The 20,102-nt window shown below is 38.3% G+C and overlaps 1 protein-coding gene across 3 annotated transcripts in view; it reads right to left on the minus strand.

The window, feature by feature from the left end:
* Nucleotides 1-20,102, minus strand: part of PPP4R2 (protein phosphatase 4 regulatory subunit 2) — a 55,424-nt gene that overhangs the window by 23,283 nt on the left and 12,039 nt on the right. The window lies entirely within an intron of this gene.

The following is a 20,102-nucleotide window of genomic DNA, read 5'->3' on the forward strand; positions in this document are numbered from 1 at the left end:
ATTGAGCAAACATTAAAAATGTCAGTGGAACAGAGAGCCCAGAAATAGACCCAAACATAAATGGAAACTTAGCATATGGCAAAGGACAGATTTTTCAGTTAACAGTCTGAGAAATGACAGCCCTATTACAAAACTGTACCAGAGATTAAAAATTAAAAAGATGCCTGTCCCACCCCTTCCAATTCTATATATAGAATACATGCATGTACATCTTCAGCCATGTCTTGATTCTCTGCAACACTATGGACTGTAGCCCACCAGATTCCTCTGTCCATGGGATTCCTCCTCACAGGAATACTGAAGCGGGATGCCATTTCCTCCTCCAGGGTATCTTCCAAACCCAGGGATTGAACCCATGTCTCCTGCACTGGCAGGTGGATACCACTGAGCCACATGGGAAGCCCCATATAGACATAGAATAGTCATCGGAAAAAATTTACAGAACATAAAATGAAAATTCGCCATAATGTGCCCAGTAATCATTACTACAGTACATTTTTAGTAGTATACATATTATAGTAGAAAATATATTTTCTCTAATATATTTTTTAAATCTAAGCTGGGCATCCTAAATTAGTATTCCTTTGATCCCCCACCTCATTCATTGTGGTACAGTCACCACGCAAGCAGTCTCTGAAAGTAAGATTTTTAATACGTACCGTATTTGATGGTACCATTATTTAATAACCAACTTAAAGAAAAAATTTTAGGTCTGCTTCCAGCTCATTACAATTAAAAGTAATTGTGTTTAATATCGCGATAATAAACTTTGTATGGCATCTATCTATTACCTTAGGATAGATTCCTGTAAGTGGAATCAATGAATCAAAAGTATGAAATACAAAGAACTTTGATATTTTCAAAGGCGCCTCAGAAATGTTGTACCACTTTACAGTGACACCAGTATAGAAACACTTATTTCATCCCAGTAATACACACGTTCAGGACTCATACATTTAACAGTAGAAACACACTACACTCTGCCTTTCCTTCACTGCCAGTGAAGCAGTATGTTTACTGGCCACAAGACCTTTCTTTTGGGTTTGAATAGGCCCTTTCCAATCCCTTATCCTGTAGTTCCTCAGTCTTGGAGCCACTGACATTGTAAGCCTGATAATTCTTTGTCAAAGGGGGATGACCTGTGAACTGTAGAATGGTGAACAGCACCCTTGATCTCTACCCACAAGAAGTCAGGACCACCCAACCTTAAAATGACCCCCAAATTGTGACAGCAATAAATATCTATAAACATTGCTAAGTGCTTCCTGGGAGACAGAAAGTATCCCCAGTTAAAAACCACTACCTACTCCACCCCTTTAAAATTGCCTTTTTCTTATTCTCACGGTATTAACAGAAAAAGTAAAATTACTACGTATAATAATACAAGTATAAACAAACTACAGAAGTATAAAAGTAACATAACTTTTGTATTTCATTTCTTACCAAATGCTTCAAATATAAAACTTGCTGTTTTCATATAAGTGTTAAAGTGACTCTAAAATATTTATCTGCTTTCTATTTTAAAATTATCTTTGAAATGCTATACATTTCCCTGCTCAGAAACTCGTAGGCAGATGGAATGGTACCTGCTCCAAAGTACCATGTCAAATAAAATTATGACACAAATTCTGAAGGTAAAGTTACCTGCCACTAAAAGTGAAGTTTTCAAATTAAGAGTGTTAAAATACCGAATGATAACTGTACATACAAAGGACCCAATCAGATGGAAAAGAAAGCTTCAACAGGTAACACTAACGTTTAGATAACACCTCAGCATAAACTTGGGTTTCTTCTTTGGCCACTTGTATATTCGTAACAATTCCAACATGTCTAAAGATTCAAGTTACTTTCCTCCACTCACCCATTTCTCCCTACCAATTAAAACAAAAAGTTCAAGAAACAGTCTATCTTAGTTAGCCTGATTTATGCTTAACTCTTAGCTAACCCTTGATCCTTTTTTGAAAAAATTTCTCAAATTTATTAATATATCAACATGGACCATCCCTTCCACATAGACAACTGAACTAAACAAATATGAAACAAAGACAGGTCTCCTCTAACAGTACCATTCAAGCTAAAGACAGCCAATTTGGAACTCAGAGGGTACTAGGTTTTAAAAAAGTTGCACTAGTTTAATGGCTGGTGGATCTATTCTCCTTCTTGCTACTGGACAGTCACACTACTCACAACATTCATCATTTCCTCCATAATCCACTAATATCAAAGCCAATTTGCCATCAAGAGAGATGAGTCCATTCTTTCACCACATTTCCCAAAGCCTAGGCAGGCCCTGAGCCCTTTTTTCATTTTACCAACTGACAATGTAACATCAAGTTCAAAAGCAGTTGAAACAATGAAAGACAATGATCCTTAAAACAGTACGAAAAACAAGATATACAGATAATAAACAAACAGAAATAAGACAGCATAAACTATCAGATGCAAAGAGTTTAATGACGGTATAACAGAACAAAAAGGAAATGAAATATAGGTTTAGAGCCATATCAAGAAAAGACTTCAGGACAAAGTGGGACTTCAAGGTGAACCCTGAAACCATGAGTACAGTGTGGAAAAAGGAAGTGGAAAAGTTTAGGACTTAAAGACAGAAGGAACTTAATACAGACAAATGAATTTTTCCGTCTCAGCACCACTGATATTTTAGGCTTGAGAGTTCTGAACTGTGGTAGGCTGTCCTGTCCGTTGTAGGATGTTCAGCAATACCTGCAACCCGTACACCTTGATGCCAGTAATCCTCAGCACAAACGGTGACAACCAAATATGTTTCTAGAGATTGCCAAATGAACCCTGGGGTGGGGGGTAGGGGAGATGGGAGGCTTGGTCCCAGCTGAAAACCACTGCAATACACAATCCCTTCTGTTGAGAATTATACTGGTTCCTTCTAACAAACAGTAAGGTCAAGAAAATCAGAGGTGCAACACAGATTTCTCAAAAAATCTAAAGAATAAAATGGCATGAACATGTGTCCAAACATTTTGAGAGACAGAGGAGAAATTCTAAAATATACACAATTCATTAAAAAGAACTCATTAGCATTAATATCTATCTCATGAATCACTTCTAATCATACAGGAAAATGTGCTATGGAGATCAGAGTGATCTAGAATATTTTTTCCTCAAGTTCACTGAGAAAGCTGAGAGAAAAAAAACAACAGGAAAGCCCTTCTACCTCAAACCAGAGATCAACTGATGCAGTGCAAAGCAAAGGAAGAAATATTGAGCTTTTTAAAGGAGACTGAAATGAGCATACATAAATGGCTTTATAATTTGTTACTGAAAAATAACATGAGCTGACATGGCAGTGGTGGCAGATTACTGTTTAGTACACAAGTTTCATCTTAGAGAATTCTTTTAGAATTTGAAGGTGAAGCTCAAAGTGTCGTAACGGTGTTTGCAACACTGGCTTTTTAGTATGGTATGTGTCTATTCTGTGCTATTCTGTTTACAGATGGAATTAGCCATAAGCATACAGAAAAGTAAATGAAAAACACAGCGTTCACTAATACAACGTATGTAACAAACGCTGGGCTAATTTCAATACACTTATACTAAAGAAATCGGGCAATGGAAGTCAGAAGTAGGTATGAACAGAGTAAGAGGGAACAGGTAAAAGAAACTAAATCCTGTTATTATTATCAAATCAGTAATTATTCTAAAATTTTAAAGAAAAAAGTAACCGTCTAAAACTGTCACTTAGAAACAGGTAGGTCAACACCCCTCCTCCTAAAAAAGCAATGGTTTTAAAGTGGTTACCTCTATGGAATAGGAAATAAAGGAAAAGCACATAGAAGATTTTTTTGTTCCCTTTGTTGTACTAAATAAACTCCCTAAATCTAGTGCATTTAAAACTTCGCTGAAAGTAAAAACAACAGGGTAAAAAAAAAAAATTAAAGTGCTGGTGCTAGAGTCTGAAAGCTTATCTGGGTTCAAATTTTAGTTCAGCTACTTTTTCATTTGTGCGACACAGGAGCGGTAACTCTAGCCTCCTTTTGTTTCCCGTATCTAAAACGGAGGTAAGTTATTCACTTCACAGAACTGCTGTAAGCATTACATTAGTGTAAGGAGAGTGCTTATTTTAGCAAAGTGGCTGACTCCTACTAAGCACTCAATGGCTATTCATCCTCAAGAAACTCTGGATGTGGAGAACATCTGAGCAATACTGTAGAGATACGGAGAGGGCTTTCCAGGTATAAGACAGGACTGAGGCAACAAGAAAGGCTTCTGTTAGATCCTAAGATAGTTGGGCTTATCTTACGTACTCTCACATAACAGATATTTAATAGAGGCAATCTCTCCAGCCTAAGAGCACTTTTAGAGGCTCTTTAACCATTTCCTTCTATTACAGAAAGGAGAAAATTTACCCAATATTCCTTCTTTACCCATTCACAAAATTATTTCCTTTTAGAAAATGAATAAATGCAGTATTTTTGCTAACAAAAATATAAACAGGAAAAAAAAAACACTACACATCACCCAGCTTCATTTTTAATAGTTCTGGATGAACTAGAAGATATTTAAATATATTGCACTTACTGTGGAAATTCTGACTCTACAAGACCTCCAATTCATTGATCTAACCACCTTTTTACTGTCCCTCACCACTTTATCAAATTAAATAATAATTAATCATTAAGCATTAGCCACCTGCCCCCCAGCATAGAGTTGATTCTCTAGCCCCTCTCTAGCTTCACTGTACTCACAAAATCAACTTTAAAAAATGCAAACCCCACCAAATCTGTGCCTATGCAGCAGCACACATGGGCACTAACACAAGATGAAAGAAAAATGCATCACCATACTAGCTTATTTCAAGTACAATATTAATGCTATCAGATTAGTATTTTATTTTCCTAGTTTATTCACTCCCAGACACTTCCAGGTAACTATTTCGTATCTCCTCCAGTGGGTCAGATGGGAAAGAATGTGTCTGCAATGAGAGACCAGGGATTGATCCCTGTGTTAGGAAGATCCCCTGGAGAAGAGAATGGCAATCCTGTCCAGAATTCTTGTATGGAGAATTCCAAGGACAGAAGAGCCTGGCGGGCTACAGTCCATGGGATTGCAAAGAATCAGACACCACTGGGCAACTACACTTTCACTTTCTTTTCTCTCCTCAAACCCCCACTGAGTCCTCTTTCACTCTCATACTTAACACCCTTGAATTTCCTGAGTCCCCCACATTTATCCACCTACTACTAGAAGGGTCACCCACACCTGGAATTCCCACCTGTTATAATAGAAGTATCCATGCTCTCATCTATTTACATACCAGATTCTCCATTTGTGCACCTACTCAAGAGCATCACCTATGTAATCCTCCTTTTAATCAACCACAACAATTTTTTAATCTCTGATGGATCATTTCCACTACCATACAAATAAATTAACATTTCTCCCACTTCAGAATTTTTTTCTTCCTCTACTTACCCTCCGAGCTCCTCCATCATTTACACATCACCCGGTTTCATTTTTAATAGTTCTGGATGAACTAGAAGATGTTTAAATATATATGCTCTCCTTTGAAGGAAACTCCTTGAAAGGGTTGTCTCCCTTCCATTATCCCTCAAACCCACTTCAGACAGGCTACACCACTAAAACTAATCCGTGCTTATCAAGGTCATCAACTACCTCCATAATGCTAAAGCCAATAATCATTTCTCACATCTCATCCTAACTGGCCTATCTAGGGTGTTTCACACAGTTGACGATTCTTCCTTAATTACTTCCTGATACTGTCTTTTAGGACTTCCCTTATGGCCCAGCTGGTAAAGAATTCACTTGCAATGCAGGAGACCTGGGTTCAATCCCTGAGTTGGGAAGATCCCCTGGAGAAGGGAAAGGCTACCCACTCCAGTATTCTGGCCTGGAGTATTCTGTGAACTCTATAATCTATTGGGTCGCAAAGAGTCAGACACGACTGAGTGACTTTCACTTCACTTCACTCCACTGTCTTTTAACTTGCTGATCTTCCCTACTCATTGGTCCTTTCTGGTTTTACAAACTGCTCCATGCTGGAGTGATCCAAAGCTCAGCTAATCACTTCTGTCTACACTTGGTGATCTTCTCCTGTCTGAAGATTTTAAATACTATCTGTTAATGCATTCACACGTCCAACCACCTGCTACACAATAGAAGAGAACTCAGCAAGTCCAAAAGTGAACTTCTGGTCTTTCCCACAAATTGCTCCTCCCAAAGCCTTTCCCATTTCAGGTGTGAGAAATTCCACCCTTTCGGCAAACCGGAGTCATTTTTGATTCCATTCTTTCCCTCACACACCACACCGTATCTTCAGAAAATCCTCCCAGTTTTACCTTCAAAATGTATTAAAAGTATGACTAATTCTCACGACCTCCTGCTATGACTTAATCCATCTCTTCAAAAATATTATCTTCAATAATCCCTGCTTTTAGCTTACTTTGTGGCCAGTGAGTGCTCAGCTGTGTCTGACTCTTTGTGACCACATGGACAGTAGCCAGTCAGGCTCCTCTGTCTATGGAATTTTCCAGGCAAGAATACAGGAGTGGTCTGCCATTTCCTTCTTCAGGGGATCTTCCAGACCCAGGCATCGAACCTGTGTCTCCTGCATTAGCAGACAGATTCTTTATCACTGAGACACCTGGGTTTTACCTAAAACCTATTTTCAGCACTGTCGTTCATGAAATTCTCTTAATGCTTAAGTCTGACAATGTCATTTCTCAACTCAAAAAACTCCACACTGGCTCCTGATTTCACTCAGAGTAAAGGATAAAAACTCCTTACCATGGCTCACATTGCCTTAAATGATTTGACCCCAGCCCCCTCTGACCTCCTCTCCTTGATCAGTCTACTCCAGTCAGTGGCCTCCTTTGTTAGTCTGTGAAAAGGCGGAACACACTCCTTCTTAAGGGCCTTTGCACAGAAGTCCTCAGCCTGGAATGCTCTTCTACTAAGTAGATGCATGGCCAACTTCCTGTCTTGCTCAAATATCACCTTCAAAATGAGGCTGACTCTGACCACTTTATTTAAAATTACAACTGCCTCTCTACCCTTAAACTCTCGTTTCCCTTGCCATTTTTCTTATTCCTCTACTGCCCTTACAATCCAATAACATAATACATAATGTTGTTGTATCTATCTGCTCACATATTTGTTCACCATATATCATATATGTTCAGCATATATCACAAGTACCAATAATACATAAAGCAAAAAGTAATTGCTTGATAATTACTTGGTAAAAATACCCTGAAGTCTACTCTGAAATAACACTCACAACTACCTACAGTGGAAAAAAAGAAATCAGGAAGAAAAATACCACTTTCCAAGCAGATTTGGGAAGTATTACATATGCAACTGTTTTAGCAATAGGAACAGAGAATTATATATGAACTTCAATGCATAATTATAATAATAGCAGCAAACACATAACGACTAATTCAGACACTGTTCTAAGCACTGTGTACTACTCAATCCTCACAACAACCCCATGAGTTAGGTAGTATTATTTCACTCATTTTATTATCAATAAAGCAACTAAGAAATAAAGTGGTTAAACAACCTGCCCACGGTTGTATAGCTAGTTAAGCAGTAGAGTCAAAATTTCAATGCAGGCATTTAGGCTTCAGAATCCATACTCTTGTTAAGAAGTCAATACACCTAGTAATAGGAAAAGTATAAGCAAAACCAAACAAACACACACAAAAACCTATGCAAATATACATCTCTAAGCTACACTGTAGTAGGGAAAATTATTAAAAAAAAAAAAGTGTACTTGCCTTCAGGGACTTCACAATATAAACAAAAAATAGTAAAATTACCAAATACACAATAGAAGCAATCATGAAGTACCATAATGGACGAAGACACACCTAACCCAGGGTCAAGGAAAATTTTCCAACCCCTTAAAAGATGAGCAAAAAGGAAGAGAAAGGTCTTTATTCCAGGGAGAGGAAACAATATGGGCATAGGCACTAAGATGAGACAGTGTGATCTACCACAGAACCGTGAGTAGTTACAGTGGGGGGGGGGGGACAAACTGGGGGACAAGAAAAGACATAATCACATATATTTTAAATATCATTATAATTATCTTGGGCTTCCCTGGTGGCTCAGACAATAAAGGATCTGCCTGTAATGCAGGAGACCTGGGCTGAATCCCTGGGTTGGGAAGATCCCCTGGAGGAGGAAACAGCAACCCACGCCAGTATTCTTGCCTGGAAAATCCCAAAGACAGAAGAGCCTGGCAGGCTACAGGCCACGGGGTTGCAAAGAGTCAGACATGACTGAGCGACTAACACTAATCAAAGGGAAGAGGCATAAAGATTTTAATTATAGGAAGAAGATATTTACACTGTAACACAATCACTGCTAACAGCATAGATTAGACAGACTGCCGCTGCTGCTAAGTCACGTCAGTCGTGTCCGACTCTGTGCGACCCCATAGATGGCAGCCCACCAGGCTCCCCCATCCCTGGGATTCTCCAGGCAAGAACACTGGAGTGGGTTGCCATTTCCTTCTCCAATGCGTCAAAGTCAAAAGTGAAAGTGTATTTCAAGTTCTCATTTCCTCTAGCTTAAATTCCTATAATAGCCTCCTAAGTGACTGCCCTAACTTCCCTGAATTAAGACTTTAGCTCCACAAGGCAAAGCTCTCTCTCCCTTGCCCTCAAATCATCAGTAACTTGTGAACTCTTTCTAAAAGCAAAATTCTATGTAATAGCAAGACACTCTCTGATCTATGGCCTTCCCTGATAGCTCAGTTGGTAAAGAATCCGCCTGCAATACAGGAGACTCTGGTTCGATTCCTGGGTTGGGACGATCTGCTGGAGAAGGGACAAGCTACCCACTCCAGTATTCTTAGGCTTCCCTTGTGGCTTGGCTGGTAAAGAATCCACCTGCAATGTCGGAGACCTGGGTTCGATCCCTGCATTGGGAACAGCCCCTGGAGAAGGGAAAGGCTACCCACTCCAGTATTCTGGCCTAGAGAATTCCATGGACTGTTTAGTCCATGGTGTTACAAAGAGTCAGACACGACTTGAAAGTGAACGACTTTCACCTTCTCCAATCTATCCCAAATTTACCTTCATAGCCCTGCACTTTTCCTGACTACTCCTTCGTTCACTGTTCCTTCAAGCTGGACTAAGCCTGTCTCACATCATGAAGCCATTCCTAATTCTCCTGTCAGAAGTCAACCTCTGACTCTACTGCTCCCAAAACATTTATTGCTCCCTTAAAGTAACTATTATATTTTGCCTCAGACCATGATCTCTAGTTTTATGTCCTTACAAGATCCGGTTAGGAATCTTAGGAAGCTAAGAAACATGTAACCCAATTTCTCTTTTGGGAGGGAACTGTCTTTATCATAAAAACACTTTGACACCAACTTAGCTTAGCAAAAGCTATGGCTTTAAAGCATAATTATGCATTCCTGCAATTCAGATAGGTTGTTAAGAATGTTGAATTTCTCAATAACAGAATAGGGGTTAGTGCAAACTCTAACTAAATCCTTAAAAGTCAGGAATTTCCTGCTGACAAATAAGTGAGTTATAACCTCACAACAGTGAGATAATATTAGTCATACACTTCACCTGTATGACGAATTTGGGGGTACTTCAGATACATATATACTGGTTACAGCATATGCCAATGGGTACATATACAGCATATACCAAGATACAAATAAAAGGATGGACCTCCAGCTGTTTCCCTGACCACACCACCTGATCCCTTTCTAAAAGAGAATTTATCCTGGGGTAGGCCAACTGTATGTTCTAGTCCAGGAAAGTAAAACAGGGAGGAACAGGAATTTATTAGAACTAAATCACCGCTTTGGCTGGAAACTAAAAAAAAAAGTGTCCAGCAACTTCTAGTGCTGATACCCTGAAGCACCCTATCTATCACACTGGCTTGGAGATATAGCTTAAGCTTTGATTCCAAGCACTACCTCAATATTCTTCCAATAAATCTCTCCTTCTCTTCTCGTTTCCTTTTGGGCTTACATAAAACAAAATCACTCTGTGTTGCTGCCAAGCAAAAAGTTTAAAATAAATCTGATGCTTTCAAAATGCTGAAGATTCCTTCAAAATTAAATCTTTAATACTCCAGTTTTAAGCAGAAATCTAAGCTGTGGAAAAAAGCCTCTTCCAAATTTTCAAATTACAAGTTTATTTAACATTTTATTATTTAAATGGTGTGACGCTAGTAAATTAATATAAGCCTGCTTGTGCTTTCCCCAAATGAGCCATTTGAACATTCAGTCTAGCAGAATACCCAAAGGATTCAGAGAATTTGGGTTTTAAATTTGTGTGTAACTCCAGAATGTCAAAGATCTGGCATGTCTTATACACAGTGATACTCTCCTTATGACACATCATTTTATAGCTATTTTCTTCTTTATTATAACTTCAACACTGACTACAGTTTGGTGAATTTTCTCTTTTTCCAGTATAAATATTGTAGGACTTCAAAATATATAAATGCTCTGAAGCTTGATTCTCCTACATAAGAAATTAAATCTGAATTTATAAATGTATTTATGAATTTGAAAGACCAAAGATCATACATGTCAACCAAACATATCTACAAAGCTTTTTTTCAATGTGAACTTTTCACCTTTTAAAAATATAAAAAGTATAATTGCTTACAGTCAGTGAAATCACAAATTAAGAAAAATTAAATGATGAATGGTGAAACTCATTCTGGGAATTCAGAAATAAAAACATTCAAACTGAAAACTAAAAAGCAATGTTGATCCAATTATATTTGTAAAGGGCTACTGGCATTTCTTTTTCAAGTCTGCCTGAAAATTTTAATTTGAATTCCTCAGAATACAAAGGTCTGCTCATGTACACTTTAGTTTTTTCTGATGACTTTTTCTTTTTTTGGAAACTACTTATTAAATTCCTTCTTTTTTGTTTTACTGAGAGCATATAAATAGTAAGCGTATTTAGAGGCATAGAATGAGGGTGACTTTTCACTTCTTTTATCAAAGACTACAATGTTCAAATTGTTTTAAATAAGGTACACTTCCCTACTTTTATAAAAAAAAAAAAAAACACACACATTTCAAATATTTGGCCGCATTTCTCAAAACCATGCCTCACACTAACACCAAATAATTTCCAAATTAGCACATTTGGAAAACTTCATTCCATTTTTGTGTTTCTATAATTTGAAGGTTTTTATAACAGTTCAATTATGAATGTTTTAAAAACAATCACAAATAATTTTATCCACAAATCCTCATACCAACCTGAACTTTAAAGACTACCAACCAAATAAAATAGCAACTTACTCTTAAAATGTTTAAAACCTTTTCTTACTTGAAACATGCCAACACTTAAATCAATCTACTAACACTAAACTTAGAAGCCTTTCTTTCAAAATAATTCTTCCAAACTGTCTGTACTACTGGTCCAAAACACTTATGTTTTCTAAACCTTCAAAAAGCTAACGACACTGTATTATTCAGATATAAATCAGGAGCAACTGTAAGACTATCATTTTAAGAAAATTTTAAGAAATCTAGAATACTACTGATGTGTGAAAGAATCAATTTCTGAGATATTTAAAATGTGGGAAAAAACATGCTGATGAGAAATATTTACAGAAGTTTAATTTTAAGATGTCTTTCTAGGTAGCAAAGAGATTCTAGGATTAAACCTTTATTTTTTTAAATTTATAATTATGTCAAAATTTTGAGGACTATCTGGAATTTATATGTTGATACATAGCAGAAAAAATTAAAAAAGCAAAAACTTGAAGCAATTTCAATTTTATTCCCACCTCATCTAATTAATCTCTTCAGCACTTCATACATTATGAAGCTAGTATTATTTGACCCCAAAGTTTTCACCTCTCCAAAATTTAAAAATAGAAATGTGTATCAAACATGGTAATTATTTTTGGTTGAATTCTTCTGTCTTAAGCTTATAGCATATGCTTATAACATATGCTGACTTAAGGGTCAACTGAAAAAAATTACTCTCTTAAGGAACTACATTTATAACCTTCCCCTAGTCCTAACTTTAAAGATGAAGTTAATGTAGCTGATACTGGCAAATACAGATAATAGTAGTGAGCAAAACATTAAATGAGGGACTTCCCTGGTGGTCACATATTTAATCCAGCTCCTACACTGCACCACATTTTGAGCAAGGCAATTTCAGCCCCATCAAAGCCTACAGAACCACAAACAGAAACAAATAGAAAATCTGATCAATGAATGTCAGAAATATGGTAGTTTCTATGGAGAAAAGGAGATCCAAGACAGCTTTTCAGTAGATTCATATGCACTTGAATGGAGCTGGCTGAACAGTCTTAAAGAAAATGTCAGAGGCAAGATGATGACAGAAAGATGTTACAATGTAATGCTAGCAAAACAGAGCACTGCATACTCAGTGAACTGCAAATCACTTGGCAAAGTTATATACCCTGGCAAGAGACAAGATTGGAAGGTAAATAGAACTCAGATCAAGAAAACAATTTTAAAGACAAAAAGTATCCATTGAACAGGATGAAAGTTTAAGAAAGAATGACACAAACTAGTAATACTATACAAGGGAGGCTTCAAATGAAACTTCAGAAGAGAGTGACCATATATCCTAGTTAGAACAGTCCTGGTCTCCATCTGTACACCTGGTGTTCTGCCCAGCTTACCATGTGTATCATATTTAATGAAGTATTACTAATAATTACATTAAAATGCACAGCTTTGGTAACCTCTCTAACTTGTACTTCCAATTTCTATGACCTTGTCAGACTGTGAAAACCATGTGTAATGAAGAATGCTTCCACTTAAACACAGTTAAATCTGAAAAATGACAGAAACAGCCACTCTCTCTCTCTCACCTGTCTCAGGCTCAATTTAATCCTTCTGTTTCAAAGACAGTAAGCAAGGGTGGCTAGGGCAGCTAACTCCTTTGGAGGGAGAGAAGTGGTCAACACTGTCTTCACTAATGTGCCACTGGTGTACCGGCCGGTTGTGTAGTGGCCCGTGACTCTGAGATACACACAGCAGCCACGCTACCAGTCGGCGGAGTTCATGGGTACACAGACTAGGTACATACAGAGCAATTAATTAAGATACCAAGTTGTTACTCCATCCACAAAGTGAGAAATTAAAGGTTCTTTCTCTTCCCTACACATGGAAGAATGGTCCAATGAAGCTAGTTAATGGTGTATTTGTGAAGTAATAAGAAATATGCATACTGGTCTCTGCTCCTAGATCCTAAGAGCTCCTAAAACCCTTGAAAATAAAGGTTCTAAGGAGAATCTTTTGTTCTAATATTTAGTCTCTGGCCCCAGTTCCTCACACAGAGCTACTAAATTCTTTGGAATTTCCTGGGTGATAAGTCTTTTATTCTCATGAGGTGACTCCGACTCTTGGTAGGTTCCTAGATGGAGACTGGTCACCAGAAACATCGAGTCAGAAGCTTGAAGCTTGCAGTCCCACTTCCCACTGTCATTCTCTGGAGAGGGGCTAAAAGTGGAATTAATCATCAATCATGCCCAGTTGATAAAACCTCAATGCTATGCTAAGTCGCTTCAGTCGTGTCCGACTCTGTGCGACCCCATAGACGGCAGCCCACCAGGCTCCCCGATCCCTGGGATTCTCCAGGCAAGAACACTGGAGTGGGTTGCCATTTCCTTCTCCAATGCATGAAAGTGAAAAGTCAAAGTGAAGTTGCTCAGTCGTGTCCAACTCTTAGTGACTCCGTGGACTGCAGCCTAATAGGCAACTCTGTCCATGGGATTTTCCAAGCAAGAGTACTGGAGTGGGGTGCCATTGCCTTCTCCAAAAAATAAACACCTGTAATCTATGGGGTTCAGAGAGCTGAACTGGTGAATCTTGGTCTGGATTGGTGAACAGTAATGTATCCACATGCTGGGAAGGTGGTGCACCCCAACCTCCACAGGCATCTCATCTTCTGCTCAGAACCTTTCTGGACCTCACCGCAGGTATCTCTTCATTTGGCTATTCATTCATAACCTTTAATATCCTGTGTAATATTAATAAACCAGTAACCTAGATAGTAAACAGTTTTCCTAAGTTCTGTGAGCCACTCTAGCTAATTAACAGAATCCGAAGAAGGGGTTATAGAAACCTCTGATTTTGAGCCTGTTGTTCATAAACACAGGTTTAACAACCTGGAGTTGTGACTGGTCTGCAGGTGGTGGTGGTGGGAGGCAGCACTGTGGGGCTAAGCCCTTAACATGTGAGATCTGATGCTAACTCTGAGTACAACATGTAACAACTGAATCGTAGGAGACTCAGAATTGCTTGGTGGGAAAACCTCCCCAACAAATATAATGTCAAGACTGCTGTGAGTATAACCAGCAAGGAGATAGACTTCTAGACAATATTTGATTAGATAAAAGGCAAAGCGTTTTGGACTTTAACTGAAAATCAGGAAAGAGAACACTTTATAATTAAACTATCAAATCTTGATAAGTATACTTCTTTCTCAAAATTAGACTAAGTTTCTCAAGTATCAACAGAATCCTAAAAGATAAAACTAAGAAGCCTTGGTTATACATATCAATATTTTTATTTCACAGGTCACAAAACAAAACTATCAGAGACTTTTTAAAGCTTAATGTATGCTTTTTCCTATGAAGCAAAACCTCAGCACTACTGATATTTTGGGTTTGATAACCCTTTGCTGTGGATGTTATCCCATGCCCTGGAGCACTCCTGGCACTCACTGTATCCTGATGCCAGCTGCAACCTCCATTTATAACAACCAGAAATGTCTCCAGATGTTGTTATCCCTGGCTGAGAACAGTTATGAAGTATTGAAAAGGAAAGTGAAGTAAATTACATCATTAAATGCAAACTTGGGAGATAAATCCCACATCTCAAAATTCTCACACATCTTCAATTATTTTTCCTTAAACACTGTTAAGTATTTTACTTACATTTAAATAAAAGTATGTATTTATTCAAAACTAATTTTAAGATAGTAGGAAACAATCTTTAAGATATGTCCATTTTGGGGTGGGGAGTATTTTCACTTCTTCTGCTTGACTAGGACTTCATGACATTTTGAGGTTCACAGCATGTTCTCAGTATTCAGTCAACCTAAGGGCAGAATGGGAAAAGGCAATGGCACCCCACTCCAGTACTCTTGCCTGGAAAATCCCATGGGTGGAGGAGCCTGGTGGGCTGCAGTCCATGGGGTCACTAAGAGTCGGACACAACTGAGTGACTTCACTTTCACTCTTCATTTTCATGCATTGGAGAAGGAAATGGCAATCCACTCCCGTGTTCTTGCCTGGAGAATCCCAGGGACGGGGGAGCCTGGTGGGCTGCCATCTATGGGGTCACACAGAGTCGGACACGGCTGAAGTGACTTAAAGCAACAGCAGCAGCAAGGGCAGAATGTAGCTTTTTCTAACTTGTTGTTTAGGATTATTTACAAATAAGTAAACAAGGGCCACATGGAGGGGTGGGGGGGCGGGGGAAGGGGCTGGATTTACCGTAACAAAATTTCAAATACAGTCATAAAAATTAAAGATATACCTTTGTATTTGAAGTTTCTTTTACTGATAAATATGACTACCTGTCTCAGGAATGGGAGAAAAAAAGACAGATACATGCCAGAAATAACAATTCCATCTACCCATTACAACAAAGACCACCTTTTCCTATACAGTTTAGACCATCATGAGACTATTTTAAACTCAAATTATTCCTAATACAATAGAAGCATACCTTATTTAAAAGCAACTTTATCAAGCTGCTCTATTATTTTAAAAATAAAAATCTAGCAAAAAGACTGAAAACAAAGGGACAAATCACAGTTTAATAAATGAGGGAAACGGAAAACAACAAAAAGCAATAAACAAATGCAAATACCCTGGAGTAAAAGAAAAGAAAGCACATTAAAATGAGGTAACATTTTTCATCTATCAGATTTTCAGACTTAATAGTCTAATAATGCTCAGTGCTGACACTGGACAGGTAACTTTGATATACTGTTTGTATACAGTTCTGTTCAGTCGCTTAGTCGTGTAGTCATGTCCAACTCTTTGCGACCCCATGGACTGTAGCACGCCAGGCCTCCCTGTCCATCACCAACTCCAGAAGTTTACCCAAACTCATGTCCACAGAGCCGGTGATGTCATCCAACCATCTCATCCTCTGTCGTTACCTTCTCCTTCCTTCGATCTTTCCCAGCATCAGGGCCTTTTCAAATGAGTCAGTTCTTTGCATCAGGTGGCCAAAGTATTGGAGTTTCAGCTTCAGCATCAGTCCTTCCAATATAGTCAGGACCGATTTCCTTTAGGTTGGACTGGTTGGATCTCCTTGCAGTCCAAGGGACTCTCAAGAGTCTTCTCCAACACCACACTTCAAAAGAATTTATGCTTTCAGCTTAATGTAAAGAAAGCACTCAGCTTTCTTTACAATCTAACTCTCACATCCATACATGACTACTGGAAAAACCACAGCCTTGACCAGATGGACCTTTGTTGGCAAAGTAATGTCTCTGCTTTTTAATATGCTGTCTAGGTTGGTCACAGCTTTTCTTCCAAGGAACAAGCATCTTTTAATTTCATGGCTGCAGTCACCATCTGCAGTGATTTTGGAGCCCCCAAAAATAAAGCCTCTCACTGTTTCCATTGTTTCCCCATCTATTTGCCATCAAGTGATGGGACCGGATGCCACAATCTTCGTTTCCTGAATGTTTAGCTTTAAGCCAACTTTTTCACTCTCCACTTTCACTTTTATCAAGAGGCTCTTTAGTTCTTCTTTGCTTTCTGCCACAAGGGTGGTGTCATCTGGGTATGTGAAGTTATTGGTATTTCTTCCAGCAATCTTGACTCCAGCTTGTGCTTCATCCAACTCAGCATTTCTCATGATGTACTCTGCATATAAGTTAAATAAGCAGGGTGACAATATACAGCCTTGAAGTACTCCTTTCCCAATTTGGAACCAATCTGTTGTTCCATGTCCAGTTCTAACTGTTGCTTCTTCACCTGCATACAGATTTCTCAGGAGGCAGGTCAGGTGGTTTGGTATTCCCATCTTTTTAAGAATTTTCCACAGTTTGCTACACAGTCAAAGGCTTTGGTGTAATCAATAAAGCAGAAATAGATGTTTTTCTGGTATTCTCTTGCTTTTTCTATGATCCAACAGATGTTGGCAATTTGATCTCTGGTTCCTCTGCTTTTTCTAAATCCAGCTTGAACATTTGGAAGTTCATAGTTCACGTACTATGGAAACCTGGCTTGGAGAATTTTGAGCATTACTTTACTAGCATGTGAAATGAGTGCAATTATGCGGTAGTTTGAACATTCTTTGGCATTGCCCTTCTTTGGGATTTGAATGAAAAAAAAAAAAAAGTTTTTGAAGGCCAGTTGGCATTATCTATCAAGACAATAATGCACATAAACTCCAACCCATAAACCCCATTCTTGCATCTGTGCCAACATAATTATGCTCACTTAAGCATCGTTTGAATTGTTTTAACTGTAAACAACCCTTTAAGATCATCAAAAAGGATGCTAAATAGTCAAAGAATTGAATACACGCGACCCCAAAAAAATCAGTGATGTGTTTTGATAAAAGATATATAAATACAGCAAGTTACAAAAACCAAACTGCAGAATTTGGTATCACGTTTAAAAGAACCTTTACACATACATGCATTAAAAAAATCTATTAAGAATATACACAAAATAGGTTAACAGTATAGTTTGATTTCTCTTTATTCCTGTGAGCATTTTTAAAATAAAAAGCTTTTAAAACTAGACAGGCTTCTCCAAAGGAGTATTAATTTCCATAATCTTTGCACATGATTTTAATCTAACTTATTACAGATACAATAATTAAATTAATTATCCATTAAATTCAGAATGCAGTTATTCTAACCAAACTTGTTAACCAATATGGAGATATAAAATTGAAAAGCATATATGTGATATTCCCCAGATTTACTTGTAGAACTTTCAGTCTTTTTAGAAACACTGAAAGTTCTACAAGTATTAATATTTACCACTTGTCCATATACTCACCTAACATTTTGGAATTTTTTAAAGTGGCCCAATCCAAACAAGAAAAAAGATTAATAAAGTGGCCAAATTCTAGTTGTGGCATTCACTTCTGCCAAATGCTAGAGCAACTAAGATGGCAAAACCAAATGCCAGCGACCACACTTATCAGAAAAGTGGATGACAAGGTAACAAGGTATACCCATGAACCCTCCAATATGAACAGTTAGGACAAAATTGTCTTACAACAGCCTATTAACAGGAAAACCCAGAGTTTACCAACAGTCTTCACAGGTGATAACAGAAAACCAGGCCATATTCTACCCACTTCAATATTACTCTTTGCAGAAATATTCTAATGTGCAAAGGCCCTAGAAAAGGTGGACCAGTCTCCAGTTAAAGAACCACTTGGAGAAAAAAAGACAAAAATCTCAAGTTACCTTAGAATCCTCATGGACAGTACCCTTAAAATAAGACCAGAATAAAACCATCTCCAGAAATACTAAATTCACTTTAGTACAAACAATTCTGAGTGAAATATTTTGTTGTTAACAAAAAGCTATCTCACCCTCCTTCCCAACAATACATAATAGTGCAAAAATTACAGATACACTTGTAAAACCTCTTGAAAAAAGTGAAAGTGAAAATTGCTCAGTCGTATCTAACACTTTGTGACCCCACGGACTATACAGTGGATGGAATTCTCCGGGCCAGACTACTGGAGTCTGTAGCCAGTCCCTTCCCCAGGGTATCTTCCCAACCCAGGGGTCAAACCCAAATCTCCCAGGTGGATTCTCTACCAGCTGAGCCACCAGGGAAGCCCAAGAATACTGGAGTGGCTAGCCTATCCCTTTTCCAGCGGATCTTCCCAACAAAGGAATCAAACCAGGGTCTCTTGCATTGCAGGTGGATTCTTTACCAGCTGAGCTACCAAGGAAGCATAAAACCTCTCAAATCAAACTTCAAATCCTTGTATAGTATGTATTTTCTCATTTCACCACCTGTAAATAGTATCACCTACCTCCCAATATCACAAAGGTAAGATTTTTGGGTGATTGAGAATAACAAATTCAAGATGCATACATTAAAGAGGCGTATACATTCCAGCTAAAAGTACAACAGTCTCACTACCTATATGCTTCCAATTTATACCTCTGCAAAATTACAATTACTGAAAAGTTTCAGCATTTGACATCACTGGAAAATGATCAAAATTACAAATGTTAGGGTACATCAAGTCACCTACCTTACTAACTCTTTCAATCAATATCCCCTAATAGTTTTTCTTGGAGAAGGAAATGGCAACCCACTTCAGTATTCTTGCCTGAGAAATCCCACAGACAGAGGAGCCTCTAGTCCCTAAGGTTCTAAGAGTTGGACACAACTTATGACCAAACCTCCACCACCACCTTCCCCATACGTGCCACAACCCCCTTCCCCAGGAAACTATCTGTAGTGTCAGTGCCTTAGGTGATCATATCACAATACAGCACAAGGAAGGGGGGCTGGACAGGTATGCAGGGTCTGGCTTGGGTAAACAGCATAAAAGCCTCAGAAATTACAAAAATAACAGTGATAACAGATTTCTACCAAATGTGAAGCTTCAAATTCTAAGTAGTTTTGTAAGGATTCTCAGATGTGAGATTGCTGAACAAGTGCCAAGTTGTACAAAGTACAGGTTATGGGAGAATCTGAAGTCAGAATCTGCTGTGCTGTGCTTAGTCCCTCAGTTGTGTCTGACTCTTTGAGACCCCATGGACTGTAAGCCACCAGATTCCTCTGTCCATGGGGATTCTCCAGGCAAGACTACTGGGAGTGGGTTGCCATGCTCTCCTCCAGGGGATCTTCCCAACCCAGAGATCAAACCCAGTTCTCACATGTTGCAGGCAAATTCTTTACCGTCTGAAATCAGAATGCCTTGAGTTTAAAACCCAATTCTGTCACTCACCAGCTGCACCATCAAAACTATTAAGTTCTGCGACCCTTGGTACCCTTATTTTAAAAAGGAGATACCTACTTCAGAGAGTAATAGTGAAGATTAAATTAGGGCAAGCACTTTAAACATCTGACAGTGTCTGGCACAAAATAAATGTTCATTAAAGGTACACCTT

The sequence above is a fragment of the Bos grunniens genome, chromosome 22 (genome assembly GCF_055505025.1).
Source record: "Bos grunniens cultivar Pamir isolate PY7600 chromosome 22, Bosgru_T2T1.0, whole genome shotgun sequence".
In the NCBI taxonomy this organism is placed as follows: Eukaryota; Metazoa; Chordata; class Mammalia; order Artiodactyla; family Bovidae; genus Bos; species Bos grunniens.